The 18,483-nt window shown below is 36.0% G+C and overlaps 1 pseudogene; it reads right to left on the bottom strand.

The window, feature by feature from the left end:
- LOC109676094 (vomeronasal type-2 receptor 116-like) overlaps positions 1-18,483 on the bottom strand; it is a 173,744-nt pseudogene that overhangs the window by 146,270 nt on the left and 8,991 nt on the right.

The raw sequence follows: 18,483 nt of genomic DNA, 5'->3' as shown, positions 1-18,483 counted from the left end.
GACAGTACCTTCTCCACTGGACCTTGTATTGTCCATCCACAGCTTAGACAGAGCCCTGGCAGAGTTCCACGAAGTTGCTGAAAAGGGGGCAGCTTGCTCAGCTCACTAGTGCCTTGGGGGAGACCCCAGTCTCCTGACACCCCAGTGTCCCAGTGAAGAGGGTTCTGATTTTTGTCCCCCATTGCTGAGTGTCCACTGGGAAGCAGAATGAGCACCACGAAGATTGGGGCCCTAGAGTAGTGGAGTGGGTTTGGAGTTGACAGCTGGCAGCCGTGCCTATGGCGACTTGTGATGGGTAACTCAGGGCAGTGGTGTGCTGATGGTGTAAGGTGAACATCAGGACCTGCAGCTGTTTCCATAGCTTAGCTATTGTGAACAGTGCTGCAATAAACATGGGTGTGTAAGTGTCTTTTTTGTAAGTTCACTCACATTTCTTTGGGTGTATTCCTGGGACTGGTATTGCTGGGTTGTATGGAAAATCAATTTTTAGTTTCTTTAAGGAAACTCCATACTGTTTTCCATAATAGTTTTACTAGTTTGCATTCTTACCAGCAGTGTACAAGCGCTCCTTTTTCCCCATACCCTTGCCATCATTTGTTGTTGTGTGTGTTCTTGATGGTAGCAATTCTAACAGGAGTTAGGTGGAATCTTAATGTGGTTTTTTTAAGAATAAGTTTATTTATTTTCCATATCAAAGGAAGATCACGACTGATACAATGTTAGGTCAGGGAAATAATTATGCACCCCATGACTTCGCTTTTCCTTCCTGAGACAGTGTTTAGTAAAAAGTAGCCAATGTGAAGAAAACACTCAAATCGATAAACGTGACCACTGTGACTTTTTTCTCTTACTGCTGTAGTCAAATATCAGACATGGTAGACTTAATCCTAACATGCCTTTGTCTACCACACATTCCATTCTCTAACACACTTTGTCATGAAACTTTACCATGTTCTCTATTTCCTGACTGTGATTGGTACATCCACAGTCTTAAATCAGCTGCAAACTCCAAATAAATTGTGCTTGAATATCTTGATTTTAACCTACAAACTGCTGACCTTTCTTATCTATTCACCTCTGACCCTAAACCACTGAGAGCACTGCTTCACTTTATGGAAAAGATTGTACAATATGTTGGATGGAATATGCCTATTGCCTCTTAACTTTTCAATTTACAAACCTTTCCTTGACATCCAGAGGTGCATAATGTACAGGCTGGTTTTGAGGTGATTTCTTAATGATATCTGACTTTATTGTATTATCTGAAGTATCACTTATTTTAAAAAATTTTTTAATTTATTTATTCACATGTGCATACATGGTTTGGGCCATTTCTCTCCCTTGCCCTCACCCCCTTCTTCTCCTGCCCACCCCTTCGCTTCCAGGCAGAACCTGTTCTGCCCTTTTCTCCAATTTTGTTGAAGAGAACACATAAGCACTAATAAGAAAGACAAAGTGTTTTTGCTAGTTGAGTTAAGGATAGCTATACAGAGAGATTCCTAGCATTGCTTTCATGTGCAAGTGTGTTACAACCTGAATTAATTAGTCTCTACCTGACTTTTTCACTAGTTCCTGATCCCTTTCCCATATTGACCTCTGTCACCTTAAGGTTTCTGTATTAGTTCCTCTGCAGTTAGGACATCAAACACTTTCAAGTTTTGGGTTTTCTACCTATCCCCATATGTCTCATATGGGTTCTCCCCTTGTCATGTGACCCAAGTCCAACCACATTGCTGTATTTGCCCTAGATCTAAAGTCTGCATATGAGGGAGAACACATGATTTTTGGTCTTCTGAACCTCACTCAGAATGATGTTCTCCAGTTCCATCCATTTACTTGAGAATAATATTTCATTCTTCTTCATGGCTGAGTAAAACTCCATTGTGTGTAAATATCACATTTTCTTAATCCATTCGTCAGTAGTGGGGCATCTTGGCTGTTTCCATAACTTGCCTATTGTGAATAGTGCTGAAATAAACATGGGTGTGCAGGTGCCTCTGGAGTAACCTTAGTCCCATTCCTTTGGGTATATTCCCAGGATTGGGATTGCTGGATCATATGGCAGATCTATGTTTAGATTTCTAAGAAGCCTCCATATTGTTTTCCAGAGTGGTTGCACCAGCTTGCATTCCCACCAGCAGCGTAAAAAGGTTCCTTTGTCCCCACATCCTCACCAACACCTGTTGTTGTTGGTGTTTTTAATGCTGGTTATTCTAACAGGGGTGAGGTGGAAACTTAGTGTGGTTTTGATTTGCATTCCTTTATGGCTAGAGATGGTGAGCATTTTTTTCATCTGTGTTTTTTTGCCATTTGAATTTCTTCTTTTGAGAAGATTCTGTTTAGTTCACTTGCCCATTACTTTATGGGTTCATTGATTTTAGGATAGTTTAGTTTCTTAAATTCCCTGTATATTATGGTTATCAGTCCTTTGTCTGATGTATAGCTGGCAAATATTTTCTCCCACTCTGTGAGTGGTCTCTTCAGTTTAGAAACCATGTCTTCTGTTGTGCAGAAGCTTTTTAATTTTATGTAGTACCATTTGTGCATCCTTTATCTTAGTTGCTGAGCTGCTGGGGTTCTATTGAGGAAGTCCTTGTCTACACCTATTACTTCCAGGGTGTTTCCTGCTTTTTCCTGTACTAACATCAGAGTTTTGGTTCTAATATTAAGGTCCTTGATCCATTTTGAGTTGACACTAGCATAGGGTGATAAACATGGATCTAGTTTCAGTTTTTTGCAGATGGATAACCACTTTTCCCAACAACATTTGTTGAAGAAGCTGTCTTTTCTACATCATATATTTTTGATACCTGTGTCAAAAATAAGGTGAGCATAGATGTGTGGATTCATATCCGGGTCCTCTATTCTGTTCCACTGGTCTTCATGTCTGTTTTTGTGCCAATATCATGCTGTTTTTATTGCTATTGCTTTGTAATATATATGAAGTCTGGTATTGTGATACCTCCAGCATTGCTCTTTTTCCTGAGTATTGCCTTGGCTATTTGTGGTCTCTTGTGTTTCCAAATGAATTTTAGGGTAGATTTTTTAATCTCTGTGATGAAAGTCATTGAGATTTTGATGGGAATTGCATTAAACATGTAGATTACCTTTGGTAGTACAGCCATTTTTGCTTTGTTGATTCTAACAATCCATGACCTTGGGAGATCTTTGACCTTTTGTAGTCTTCCTGGATCTCTTTCTTCAGAGATTTGTAGCTCTCCTTGTAGAGGTCATTCACATCCTTTGTTATGTTTATTCTTAGGTATTTGATTTTTTTGAGACTATTGTAAATGGATTTGTTTTCATGTATTCTTTCTCAGTTTTTCATTATTGGTGTATAGGACAGCTAAGGATTTTTGTAAATTGATTTTGTATCCTGCCACCTTGCTGTAGCTGTTTATAGTGTTTAGGAGTTTTTGGGTAAAGTTTTTTGGGTCTTTAAGATATAGGATCATATCATCTGCAAATAGGGATCTTTTGACAGTTACTTTATTTGTATTCCTTTTATTTCTTCTTCTTGCCTAATTGCTCTGGCTAGGAATTCCAGTACTATGTTGAATAGGAGTGGGGATAGTGGGTACCCTTGTCTCATTCCAGATTTTAGGGGAAATGGTTTCAGTTTTTCACCATTAAGTATGATGTTGGCTATAGGTTTGTCATATATAGCCTTTACAATGTTGAGGTACATTCCTTCTATTCCTGGTTTTCTTAGAGCTTTTATCATGAAGTGGTGTTGGATCTTGTAGAAGGATTTTTCTGTATGTATTGAGATGATCAAGTGGTTTTTGTCTTTGCTGGATTACATTTATGGATTTGCATATGTTGAACCACCTCTGCATCCCTGGGATGAAGCTAACTTGGTCGTGACGAATGATCTTTCTGATGTGTTGTTGGATTCAGTTTGCCATTATTTTATTGAGGATTTTTGCATTGATGTTCATTAAGGAGATTGGCCTCCTATAGTTCTCGTTTTTGGAGGTGTCTTTTTCTGGTTTTGGGTTGAGAGTAATACTGGCTTCATAAAATGAGTTAGGCAGTGTTACTTCCCTTTCTATTTCATGGATCAGTTTAAGGTGGGTTGGTATTCATTTTCCTCAAAGGTCTGATAGAATTCAGCAGAGAATCCATCAAGTCCTGGACTTTTCTTTTTTGGGAGACTATTTATTGTTGCTTCGATTTTATTTTGTTATTGATCTATTCAGGTAATTAATGTCCATTTGGTTCAATTTTGGATGATCATAAGTATCTAGAAATCTATCCATTTCTTGAAGATTTTCAAATTTATTAAAATATAGGTTCTTAAAGTAGTTTCTGATGATTTCCTTGATGTTTGTTGTTATCTCATCTTTTGCATTTCTGATTTTACTGATTTGGGTTTTTTCTCTCCTCATTTTTCACAGGTTTGCCAGGGGTCTGTCAATCTTATTTAATTTTTTCAAAGAACCAATTAAAAAAATTTTACTATTCATATGTGCATACAAGGTTTGGGTCATTTCTCTCCCCTGCCCCCATCCCTCCCTTACCACCCAGTCCACCCTCTCCCTCTCCCCCCCACCCCCTCAATACCCAGCATAAACTATTTTGCTCTTATCTCTAATTTTGTTGAAGAGAGAGTATAAGCAATAATAGGAAGGAACAAGTGTTCCTTGTTGAGATAAGATAGCTATACAGGGAGTTGACTCACATTAATTTCCTGTACATGTGTGTTGCCTTCTAGGTTAATTCTTTTTGATCTAACCTTTTCTCTAGTTCCTGGTCCCCTTTTCCTTTTGGCATCAGTTGCTTTTAAGTTATCTGCCTTAGTTTCTCTGCGTTAAGGGCAACAAATGCTAGCTAATTTTTTAGGTGTCTTACCTATCCAAGAAATTTACAATTTCTTGGTGAGCATTCTTATTAAGGATTTTTTTATAAATCATATTTATTTATATTAGAATATACCTTAACTTTGAGTTTCCTTTATTGTGTTAACTTATTAAATATATTTTCTTGTTGTATTCATTCTCTTGTTTCTTTGTCTTTAAGTTGCTTTTCCTTTTCTATATTGTGATAGGTGCTTGTTATATACAATGTCTGGCATTGCTAATTGGATGCCTGAGTATTTATTCTGATTAATAATTATTCCATTAATAATATTGTCACATTTTTATAATCTTTGTTTAAATTGTTCTTTAAACTGTGGTATGCATAAACAAGTATTTGCTAATGTATAAGCTTGAAGATAGTGGCATTGTTTTATAGTGTACTATTTCTGAGCAGAGTGAACTTACATTAAGCCCCTTGGTCATAAAGAGTGGAAAATGCAAATTAATTACATCTTCACTCTGTTTTCAATCTCAATATATTTAAAAGTGAAATTGAAATTATGCAAGTATGCTGCTTAAGTAAGCTACATATGAATCATAAAGGAAATGAAAACCTTGTTGGAGAAGTGTTTCTAGCACATAGTATTTAACATAAATCTGGACATTGTGGATGTAATATGGTAACTGTTGCATCCTGAAATGTTCCCTATTCATTTGTATCTTTATTCTGTGTCATTCCATCCAGCATTCTATGAGTTTCTGACAGATGGAACCATTTTCAGGTTTTGTGATTATTACAAGAATTCATAGCATAAAAATCTAGTTGACATTTCTCTGACTCATTTAACATAATATTAGTGTGCATGTATTTCTGTACAAATTTATGACACTTTTCCAATAGGTCTCTGTGTATTCATTGTAGACCTATTATGCTGGTTTGAGTTCATGTCATTATGAGCTGTATGTCTTTTTACATGTGGAATGTTGGTATGTTTTCCTTGGAGGGGTTGGGGTAGAAACTAAGAGTTTTGTACTTGCGAAGCAAGCACTCGTCACTTGGTCACAGCTCCAGTCCATTTTCATCTGGTTGTTTTTGCTATGGGGTCTCACACGCTGTTTGCTTGGGCTGGTCTTTTACTGTAATCCTGTGATCTCAGCTTTCAAGAAGATAGGTGTATATGTGTGATCTACCAGCACCCAAGCCTGCCCTCTGAAGCTTTCAAAGAATTTCTTACAATATAGGTAAACCTATCTCTTAAATCAAACAAATATTTTCTGAAAACTTGGTTTTTGTCAAGAATTTTGACAAGCACTCAGAAAATAAACATGTGCAAGAACCATGTATTCACTGTGAGGTACAAATAGGGAGACATTTTTCCATAGCATTTCTCCCAAATTCCACAATAGAGATCAAACGTATGCAGAGAGGAGAGGTGTTTTCTTGAAAAGGTAATGTATACAATAAATATAGCAATGAATCAAATATGCAAATCATGTTATATGGTCTGTGTTGTTTCAAAGGTCAATGTGATCCTTTGTGTCATTTCATTTGCCATGTGGATGTAGGTAGACCTTTCCTATGCAGTCCACTTGTAGGGCGTTTCCCACTTCAAGGAATATTGGAAACTATTAAGGATGAGTGGGAGTTTCTCCATAAGTCACACACTTACCTGTCCCATTCGAAATCTCATTCTCAGGGCAAGGGATGCAATCAAAACAACAGGGAGCTTTTCCCTCCTGAGGGGATTTCCTGAATCCAGGCCCACAACTCTCACTGCAAACAGAGTGAGGATTCTGAGGAAAATCAGATAGGTATTTCTGGTTGCTCAGACATTTCCATAGTATTTCAATAATTACAGTATTTTACTGAATTGGATCATTAAGAAATATTAATTTTCTCTACAAAAGTCTTACAAATTGATTGCACATTATTGAATTCTGGCCATGATATGACACAATGGCTTGTGTGTTAAAGACTTGGTCCCCAGGCCTGGTGCTTTCTAGAAAGTATGGATACTTTAAGCACTGATTGTAGTGGGAAGAAATTTGGTCATTAGAAGTACACAGTAAAAGGTGATATTGGTACCCCAGGGACAATCCTGTGTCTGTCTTTGTTCCTCTGTTGCCATGAGGTGTGTACTTGCTATGCTACCTGCTCCAAAAATGATGCTGTGCCTTGGCATAGACATTAAAGGACCAGGTCAAGTTCAAGAATGAAACTTTCAAAACTGTTTGCTGAATAAACTGTTCTTCCTTAGAAGATGATTTTCTCATGCATTTTGTCACAGTGAAGGACAGCTGAGTTACAGCTATCATGTGTATTTTAGGATTGCAAAATATGAACACAGAAACATGTTGGTAAACAAATGTGTTCCTTTCTTACCCATGATTGAGTTAATAAGAAAAATCTCTAAGTTGTAAGTTATTATATGAATATTGCTGGATCATGAATCAACATTAGGAATATTAAATCTGGACAAGTATTGCTTACTGATGTGTGAAATTCAAAGTTTTATGATTTGATCCAACCCACCAATAAAATTCCCGAGTTCCACTCTATCAGATCCTCATGTAGAGATAATTGTTGACCATGTAGACCATATGGGGAAAACTACTACCCTACTTTCACCTTATGTGTAAGACCTTCTGGAAAATTCCAAAAGTTGAGAATGTCATACTCTGCCTCCAATTTCCTTTTCTCATCCAAAATCACTTGTACTCTTGCAGGGTTGTTAAAATGAATATTCTTCAGAAAGGGGTACAGCTAAAAGAGATGCATCATCCTAAAATGAAGTGGATTCCATGGCTAAGACAGAAAATCTGATCTGAGAAAACCTCCTTGTTGACTTAAACCTGCTTCTTGACACAAGTACAACAATGACGAAGTACAAAGGAAAAGCTAGAGAACCAAAATATCATGATATCAAATTCTGGACACAGATCAGAGGATCAAAATGACAGTTTCAACAGAAAACAGCAATGTCACACTTAACTATAATGAGTGAATCTGGGAAGTAAATAATTTTTAACTTCCTGGAAAAGCCTAACAGGTATATTCTCAATGAATATAGAGACTCAAATTGCAAATGGATTCATTAACACCTAAACTGAAATTAGATCAAGTCACTGATATAAAATATCCACTATTGTCTCTAGCAGGTCTTCAGTACTCGAAGACTTCATTCTCTTTTTCTTCTTATTTAAAAACTGTTTGTGAGATTCTGGCTTTATCATAGCTTTATCATATAGAAAACATTTTCCATGTAGATTATTGAAGCCATTAAAAACAGAAAACATTGATGTGGAATTAAAACACATTTTTTGACACATGGCACCCTGGTATTCAAGAACACATCTACCCAGTTCTAGGTATCTCCTATAAAGTGAAAAATGTATACTTTTTTAATGTGCTGTCTGAGAAAGTATCATAAACTACTTAGCTTGTCTATGAAATCTGTTCACAAAGTGATGTTCCTGATGTCAAGCACCTTCCAATGAAAAAGCCATTACCTGAGAAGGGGAAAATACCATCCACTTTCTTTTTCCCATTGTTTGCATTTGGATTTGATGAAGTAGCATCTCATGAAGGGTGTGGGTCACAGCATACTCAGCATTGTAAATATTGTAACTGTCTTCACTCATGGCTGTTTCAAAAAGATTCCCAGGCAACCAGTCCAAGGAGGCATTGTGTGGACAGTTCTTTGAAGTTCTTTACTGAGACTCAAAAAACGAGCAATTTAAAAACACTAAAAATAGACTAGCCAGGTAAAAGTCTTCTGGATATTTGGAAGGGTTAGCTGACTGGATGAAATTTCTGAAACCAGAAATGTCTCCATGGTGGTGTGAAAAAATAAGATGTCCATGGAATGAGTCTAAAATGAGATATCTATTACTTCTTTTTACATAGCATTGAGAATTCATGAACCTGATTTTGCCTAACATTAAAGTCTCCCTGAAATTATTCATTAAACCTTCCAGGAAATCACTGTCACCACAAATGATGATCACATTTGCTGATGATTTTATAATCTGGTGATTTTTTTGTCCAGGCATTTGGAAGAAAGGACATTATGGTGACTGGGATCATTTTCACAAAGGCTACACAGATTCTGCGCTTGTCCATCTCTTCTCTCATTTCTGAGAGAATCTGAAAACCTCTGTGGTCTTCTGAAATGAAGAGCCCCACCCAGGTCCATCTGAATTGAAGTATCAAGGAGACCATGCCAAGGACAAGAGATGTTTCTTTGTGAGCCATCTGATAGAGAGATGTGAACTTGTCATTGTCACTCAGGATAGGAACAAAAGGCCCAAAGGTAAGCTAAATGGAGAAGGAAATTGGAAGCCACACGAAGAAGAGGACAGTCTAGAAGTACAATCTGAGGCCTGGTACATACTAAGCATGAAGAAAAGAGGTAGAAAGTAAGGCTTTTTCATTACACTGTATGAGAACTCTCTAGAAGACCATAAGTCCGTCTCAGAAATCTAAGAATGCCTAGTATCTGCTCCAATTTCTCCCATTTCTGCATTCCAAACAAAAGGGAACATGGTCCTCCATAAAGTCTTTGACATTTTATGGAGAACTTCATAAAAACAAGTCTCATCCTTTTGTTCCTCCTGACACCTGTTAATTGTAGCAAAGAAGCCATGGTTTCATCTATCCCCATCCCACTCACACTCTTACCTGTGGAAATTTGTAGAGCTCCAACAGTGTCCCAGTCTGGGCAGATATTACCCATGAAGATCCTGTAAGTGCTGCTACAGACTTGCTCTCTCTTCTACAGGTGTAATTAGGTATAACTTTGTCACTCCCAGAAAGCCAAATGAAGGAATTTGTCAATGTCTTCCATTCAGTGTGTAGGACATTATAGATATCAAATCCCAGAGATATGTTCTGTAGAAGAAGGGGGTTTTTGTTGATCTCCTCAATGGCAAAATCCATGGCTAGTACAAACTGGTAGTTCTTTAAGGAAAGCCTGCATAGAAACCATTGTATTCTCCATTAGGAATAATAAGTACGTGATCTGCTCAAATCCAAAGCAATGACTTCTGTGCATTGATGTGTGTGTCTCTAAAGTTAATATGTCACATAATCAGTGCCTATTTGTATCCATTAAGAATATGGGTTCTTATTTTGGTTTAGGTGAAGTCATCAAAAATAATCTCCCATAAATGAGATTCAAGTCTTTATATGACAGGGAAAGAAAAGGAGATGGAGAGGGGGATAGAAAAGGAGGTGTTGGAGACAGAGAGGTTTAGGGTAAGGGGAAAGGGCAGGAAAGAATGAGAAGGCTGTAGAGGGACAAGAGAGGGGAGGAGGAGAAGGAGGGGGAAGGAAGGGTGAGGGGGAAGGGAGAAGGTAGGGGAGATTGCTTTGTCATCTCACTACAAATTTTGTGGTGCAAATTATGCTTGGATTTTCTTGTACCACATGTGTGAAAATGTATATTTGTTGTTAAATGAACCCAGGATGTTAGGTGACTATATGAAATCACAATTTCTTAACAACTACCTCCTCCCTAGGAATAAAATTTTTTTTTGCTTGCCTAAACACTATATGAATTCCTGTGACCATGAGATTTGAACATGGTCCATAATAACCTCAGCCCAGTTGACTGGTATCTTCTTTACCACCACTTTTCCAAACCCTATCCCATAACATGATGTAAGACAATGCTTATAGTGGGTAAGTCTGGATAGTAAGATTATAATTTTTATTTTTGAACTTGTTGCTAGTGTATTGATTTCAAATACAGGGTGATACAAATCACACTGCCCTCCAGTTCAGAGCTTCTAGAATACCTGTACTGCATTTGGAAGATATGTAGTGCCAGTATCTTGCCCATTTGCTCGTCCATTTCACATCATCTGTGACTGGTGCCAGCAGTTTTGGGTATAAGTCCTCTTCAGCAATAGGAAGTGAATAGAAGAGTGAGCCTTGGTCTTAACTCAGGGTTGTGTTTGTCTTGGTGAGTAAAGGATTTTGAAGTGACATAGCCTGATCACTTTGGTGACCATAGGAATGACAGGGAAACTTGGAACTGCTCCAACCACAGTGATTAGTTTTGGAAACCAGCAGCATCACACAGTTTATCACCTTAGACTAGTAACTATGGATGAGGTATCTGGGCCTACTCTGTCCCCAGGGAGAGGTTCAGATGTGTATAGTCTTCTCTCTTTGCACTCTGTTGTATGGGTTTTCATTTTCAACACAGCAACAGATGATGTGTGACAGAGTTGATTTTGCTTTGTGTCCATCAATGATACAGTAATAATATACCAGCAAACCATTCCCTGCAAATCTTTCAGGGTTATAGTGTAAATGACAACAGGCTCAGACAAAAAAATACCAAATTCTTAGAATTTCTTCAAACACAGGCCCAAATGAAGCCTTTTGATACTCAAAAGCCCAAATGACATCCTATGTCAAAAAGTATCATGAACCTTCCAGGAAACTATGACAAAACCTCATGCTCCAAATAAGGTAACAGTAGGAGATCAGGAAGTATTGGGAAGGGGAGAAAACTCAGAGAACTAAAAGAGCCATTTTAAAGAAACAAATTCCATGTACTGGAAGAAAACAAAGAGAAATGTTTCATTACTCTACTGAAAAACTTAATAAAAACAAAGAAAGAATAAAAATATCAAACAGAATTTCTTGAGTTTTTAAATACTTTCAGCAAAATTTAAAAACCTGACAGAAGTGAAGAATAGAAATACAGATCAACAAAAGACAGACAAATGTTCTTACAGACAGGCTGTTTAAAATACACAATTGAAGAACAATAATGAAGAAGTTGACAATGGCTTATGGCTACTTTGAAAAAGGACAAAAGACCAAATATTTGTACTATTGGAATTTAAGAAGTAGTTGAGAAAGCCAAAAATGTAGGAAGCTTATTCAAATGAATAATAACATTAAAACTCCCCAACATAGAGAAAGATACAAATATCTAGGTAGAGGAGGATCAAAATTAAGCATTCACAGGTAAGCAAAACCAAGTTTGCCTGAAGCTATAGTATACTGAAGCTGTCAACAGGTGAAAGATAAAGAAAAGATTCTCAAGCCTAAAAAAGATTAGTAACAAATAAATATAAGTTTAACCCTGCTGGCCTAAGATGGGAGTTCTCAGCACAAACATACAGTCACGGAGTGCTATTTGAGTTTCACAGAGAAGAAGAAGGAGGAGGAAGAGTAGAAGGAAAAGAAGAAGAAGTACAAGAAGAACAGCAAAAACAAAAAAACTGTAACACAAAGAGATCTCCTATCAAAAAGAATTAACCTAGAAGGTAACACACACACACAGGAAATTAATGTGAGTCTACTCCCTGTATAGCTATCCTTATCTCAACACTTGTTCCTTCCTATTATTGCTTATACTCTCTCTTCAACAAAATTAGAGATAAGGGCAAAAAAGTTTCTGCTGGGTATCGAGGGGGTGTGGGGAAGAGGGAGGGGCAGAGTGGGTGGTAGGGGAGGGAGTGGGAGCAGGGGGGAGAAATGACCCAAGCATTGTATGCATATATGAATAATAAAACAATTTAAAAAATTAATGAAGATTCTTAAAATAATTGGTTTAATCTGAAAATTTCTTTTAATAAAATGTCATACTGTTTATAAAACAACAATAACAACAAAAAAAACCCTAAGAGATCTCCTTTAGCCTTGAAGGAAGAATAGAGACTTCTCTAGAGAAGTAAATGTGACAGATTGTTCACACAAGACATGTTCTGCAAGAAATAACATGGGGAAATTTTCACATAGAAATATATATATATATATATATATATATATATATATATATATATAGTTTACTGCATATACACACAAATAAATATGCTTATATATATTCACATATATATATACAAATCTAAGGAGGGTTTTTATTATGACATTCTGATACATTTCTATGTATATTTATTGTATTTAACCACTGTATTTCTTGAGTATCCAGTCTCTCATTTTTTTGTTTATTTCTATGTTTGTATCATGATTATGTTAGTTTGTTTTTATTTAAAAGTACTCCAAAGAGCTCGCTTTTATCAACTGATATTTTCATAATGCCCATCTTGGTCACTAATTGAAATACTTTTGTAGACAAACCAAAAGTAATGAACACAGAGTCAAAACATACAACAGCAACAATTATCTTAACCATAGAAAGGGAGTATAAAAGAGAATGTAAAGGGGGTCTGCAATAAACTGGGGAACAAGTTATAACCTGGCTATAGGGAGATCTGATCAAACAGAATTAGTGGGGATGTGGACGGAATGTATTTTCTTATTTAGAGACACAGAGTGAATGAATGGATACAATACAAGACCCAACTCTATGTTACTCCCAAGAATCTCACTTCAACTCTTAGAACAAGCATGGCCTGACATTGAAGATGTGATAAAGCAGGAATGACCATACTAACATCAGATAAAATATACTTAATTCAGTGCAATATAAAAGCACACAGAGGGTCATAATATGATAAAGGAGTTACTTCAGCAAGACAACATTTTTAAAAATATTCGTTCATCAAATATCAGAATGCGCAGATATACAAAGAATATCTTAATGATTCTATATTCAGAGGAATTCTCAGCTTCAGAAACTGGTGAATCCTTTAATATCCCACCTGCAATGGACAGAGATCCAGACTGAAAATCAATAGCAAAATATTCCAAGTTAAACTGCACTCTAACCAAACATATCTAATAGATATCTACTTAACCATCCAGGCATCATCTTCAAAATACACATTTTTCATATCTGCACGTGGAAATGGTCAAGGATGGATCATATCATAAAACCTAGGAAATGTCAAAATTAAAAAGTATAACTATATGTAAGGCTTAATTTCAGGCAAAACCATAAAAAGAAGTCAACAAGAAAAACCTCAGATTGAACATGTATGTGAATATTTAAAAAATGACTTTTGAGCATCCAATGGATCAAAAGAAAAATCAAGAAGGAAATTAAAATGTTTCTCACAACAAAAGAAAATGTGCAACACCATACTGTATGATGTGGTGTCAGCAGCGCCAAGAGAAAACTTCATAGTAATCAATGCATGAGATGGAGAAAAATAAGAATAGCTGAAAATAATATCCTTTAACTGACTCTTCAAAGAGCTAGAAAAAAGAACTAACTAAATACAAAATTAGTACAAGAAAATAAATAATTTTGATCAGAGAAGAAAGTGAAATGGAGATTAAAGAAATAATGGCAAAGATATCTTCATAATTTGAGGAGATCCTAGATTAAGAAATGGACACAACAATGAACTAAATAAAACCAGTGATGAAAGGCACAACAAAAAGAGAATAGCTCAATAACGATCATTAGGAAGTATAGGCCAATAAATTGCAAGTCTAGAAGTTGTGGGAAAAAATTAGGGACATGCATCTTACTAGAACTGAGCTGGAAAGACATGGAAATCTTGGACAGATGAATAACAAAGATGGAATGAAAATAGAAATCCTCTTCAAAGAAAAATCAAAGACTTAATGGATTCACTGATGAATTGCACCAGTTGTTTAAGAACAGCAAGGTCAAAGTTATATCAGTCCAAAGAGCTCTGAGGCAGTGTTTCACAGTCTGATGACTATAAATTATAATTGTGCACTTTCCATTTCAAAAAGATAGAAGAAACTATTTTGAAAGTTTTGAGTACAAAGAATGGATATTGTGTTCACAATACTTCAACAGCACAACATAGTATAATGAGGCAAATGACAGCCAAGAAACCGAATGTCCAGTTTTGTCAATCTTAAATGCTCTTAGACACTAAGGGGACAAATGAAGTGAAAATATCAGTTTCACATAGGTGTGAAAACATCAATAACATGGATGAGAAATTCAGCAAAGACAGATCCTGACAAAAGAATGAAACTGAAATGTTGGAGAAGAAAAGCTCAATAGAAAACAGCTGGAAGCATCATCAATCTAAAACCAACTCCCAGATACTAATGACTCAATGAAGAAATGGGCAAGTGACCTGAGGTGAAATTTTTCAAGAAAAAAGAAACAGAAATGGCCAAAAACAGATGAAGAAGATCCCACTGTCCTTGGCTATAAAGGAAATGCAAATCAAACCACATTACGAATTCACCTCACTCCTCTTAGAATGGCTGTCATCAAGAACGCAAAACAACAAATGTTGGTGAGGATGGGAATGTGAAGAGGAACTGTAAACTGTTCCTTTGTTTTACTAAATTAGTACAACCATGTGGAAAGCAGTGTGGAGGTAACTCAATAAACTAATAGAAGAACTGTCATAAGAACCTCCAATAACACTCTTGGGCATATATTCAGATGACTGTATATCAGGATACAATAAACACACTTGCACACCCTTGTTTAATGCAGTATCATTCACAATGGCCAAGCTATGGACACAGCTCCAATTCTCTGCAGCTGATGAAAACATTAAGAAAATGTGATATTTGTACACCATGGATATTGTTCAGTCATACAGAAGAATAAAACATTTTCATTTGCAGGTAAAAGGATGGAACTGGAGATCATGAATTTATGCAAAATAAGCCACGTTCAGAAAGACACAGGTCATTTCTCTAACCTGTAGAAGGTAGGTCCAAATACAAATACTGGCAAGCAGTATGTATATTCAATCTACACATAGCATCATTCAAATATGGGAGCGTTGGAAGACACTAGGGAAGAGGGAAAGGGAAGAGAATGATAGGGAGTGAATAATATTGAAATATTTTCCGTCTGTGTAGGAAAAAGACACAATAAAACACACTCTGAAAACTGCTGACCAATGAATGCAGTGTGATTGATAAAGGACAAGGAAAAGTAATGAAGGGGATTAAACTGAGTGAATTATGACATATTTAGAGGTAGAATACCAAGGCAAGCCCCCCATACAATCAAAAGACCCTTAGACAGGGTAAACATGTTGTTAAGGGAAGGGTAACAGTGGGAGGTGGAGGGAAAGATGAAAAATGTGATGGAGGTTGAAGATGGCTGATGTGTATTCTGTACATGTATGAATATGGAACAATGAAACCTGATGAAGTCAATTTAAGAAAGGGGACATGGAAGAGAAAGAAGGGAGGGGATGAATCAAACTGGGGTGCATTGCAAACATATATGGAAATGTCACATTGAAACCCCACATACAGCTCGTAAATAATAGTAAAATGTAAAAAAAAGAAATGAGTTGAATTTCAAACAAAATTATGATTTTATTATATTCACATAACCATAAATAAAAAAATGTGTCATGCTCACTAGCCAATATTGCAGAAGATACTCACAGGAATCCCACTCACAGATGAAGAAGAAATGGTCAAAATCAATAGAGTCAGGGAAAGACTAAATCCCATGAGAAGAATATACAATCAATTGAGAATGAAGGAAGAATCACACATGGGTGAATTTCATAAAGTACAACACTCCAAGCTGAGTAAGTGAGCAAGGAAATAGACATGAAGTAGTGAAGTGGAATGTAAAATAAATTATACATTTATACAGTATAAATAGTCAAATAAAAAAGTAGTATCTTTACAAGACAAATAAGATTAACAATCCCTTATTCATACTTATCCTCCCCATAAAACAGAGAGAACAATCTAGTAAATAAAGTGAAAGGTGAAAAAGTAGATATTAGAATTTTGGATACCACCAAAATCCAGAGATCAATATGGGATATTTTGAAAAGTGTATTAAAATAGATTGGAAAATTTGACCAAATGGATAAATTTCTAGGCATGTAAGAACAAACTAATAGAAAGAATAGGATCTGACAAACCCAAATAGATTTATATTGTGCAAAGATAGGAAGCATTAACAGGACTTCCCAACAAAGTAACACCCAGGACTGGATTAATTCACTGCTAAATTGTCCCAAAACTTAAGACACGAAATATGACCAATGGTTCTGAAACTATAGTGTAAACTAAAAGTGAAACAATGAATGCTAAATACATCCTACCTCCAGTATTATCCTGATAACAAAAGGAGAAAAAGACAAACAAAAAAGGAAATAATACAAAAATATCCTTGAAACATAAACACAAATATTGTCAAAAAATTACAAATATTGTTCAACAAAAGTTTAAGAAGCAAAACTAGCAAAGCTACGTAAAAATTGCCCTGAAACTATAGTACATAATCACAGTGCCAAAAACAGCATGCAGTAGAATGAAGACCATAATTTACATAACACCAGAATTTAATACCCTTCTGGAATTTCTTAGTTTATTTTATATACAATAAATTAGAGGTAGAGAAAGAATGAAAAGTAAGAATCAGGTGGCACTATTTTGCAGAAGATGAGCGTGTTCACCTGGAAATTCAAATGAATACATGAAGAGGTCACACAATCAATCTAGTGGTACCATAGCCAAACAAAGAGAAAATGTGCAATTGCTAATTACTCAAATAAGAAGCAATCACATAAACCATGAGGGGGAAATAGGTATACTGTGGCAATAGACATAAATACAATATAACTGGCTCCTCAGGCCAATGGGAAAAACTTACCCAGGAACAAGAAACTGTTTTTTTTTTATAAATTATAGATTTCAATGGATATGAACAAGTTCTACTAATGGAACTTGTTCAAAGGAAAAGTTGCTCAAAGTTGTGAAAATATCCACCTACGTAAGTGATTTATAGATTCATGGTAATGTCTTCAAAACTAATGGTATTCCAAAAACCTATCACAAATGCTTTTGTAAGTTTCATCTTAAAGAAGTGTAGGAATTTTTTGAAGATAAGTAATGTTTAATGTAACATAAATTGTATGAATTATTTATATGTACTGAAACATAACATGGTACCCATTAAATATGTATACTTCACTTTTTATGCATCAGTTACACAATAACATGGAGAAAATATGTAAAAGATGAAAAATCTGACATTATTCAAAGTAGTAGCAAAACAGTCACAAAAAGTTCACAAAATTCACTGAATTCCTGGCAGCCCAAGCAATCTTGAACAAAAGATGAACCCTGAGAATGCACTACCAGATGCCATGAAGTAAAATTATTGGGATAAAACTGTATGACAGCCAGGCGGCAATGGCTCAGGTCTGTGATCCTAGCTACTCAGGTGGCAGAAATCACTAGCACACAGTTTGAATCCAGCCCTGGCAAACAGCTCATGAGACCCTATCTCGAAAAAACACAGCACACAAAATAAAGGGCTGGTGGAGCCAATGAAACTTTAGGCCCTGAGTTCAAATAATAGTATGACAAAAAACAAATAAACAAATAAACTAAACAGGTTATTTGCATAATTGCAGACACACATAGCAATGGAAGATTGAAATGCACTGAACTACTCCATGCATTTCCAATCAACTGGTTCACAAGTATGTGGCAAAAACATATCTTGAATAAACAACAGTTTATTTAATCAGTGCTGTGGGGAAAACTAAATACTTGAAAGTTGACCCCCATCCCTCACCTAATACAAAAAAACACAAAATTGAATCCCTATAGTTCAACACCATAAAGTAAGAAACCATTAGAAAAGAATATAAGAAAACCTTTCAAGACAAGGGAATAGGCAGCAAAGTTCAGGAAATATTAAAAACATGGAAATCCAAAGAAAATTAAACAAAAAGGATCACATTAAATGGAGAAGTTACTTCAGAGCAAAGGAAATAATCACACAGAGAAGAGACAATCTACAGATGAGAAATCGTTTTCTGTAAA

This window comes from Castor canadensis, chromosome 6 (assembly GCF_047511655.1).
Source record: "Castor canadensis chromosome 6, mCasCan1.hap1v2, whole genome shotgun sequence".
NCBI lineage: Eukaryota > Metazoa > Chordata > Mammalia > Rodentia > Castoridae > Castor > Castor canadensis.
Note: the sequence above shows the minus strand (reverse complement) of the source record. Positions and strands in the feature narration are given on the sequence as shown.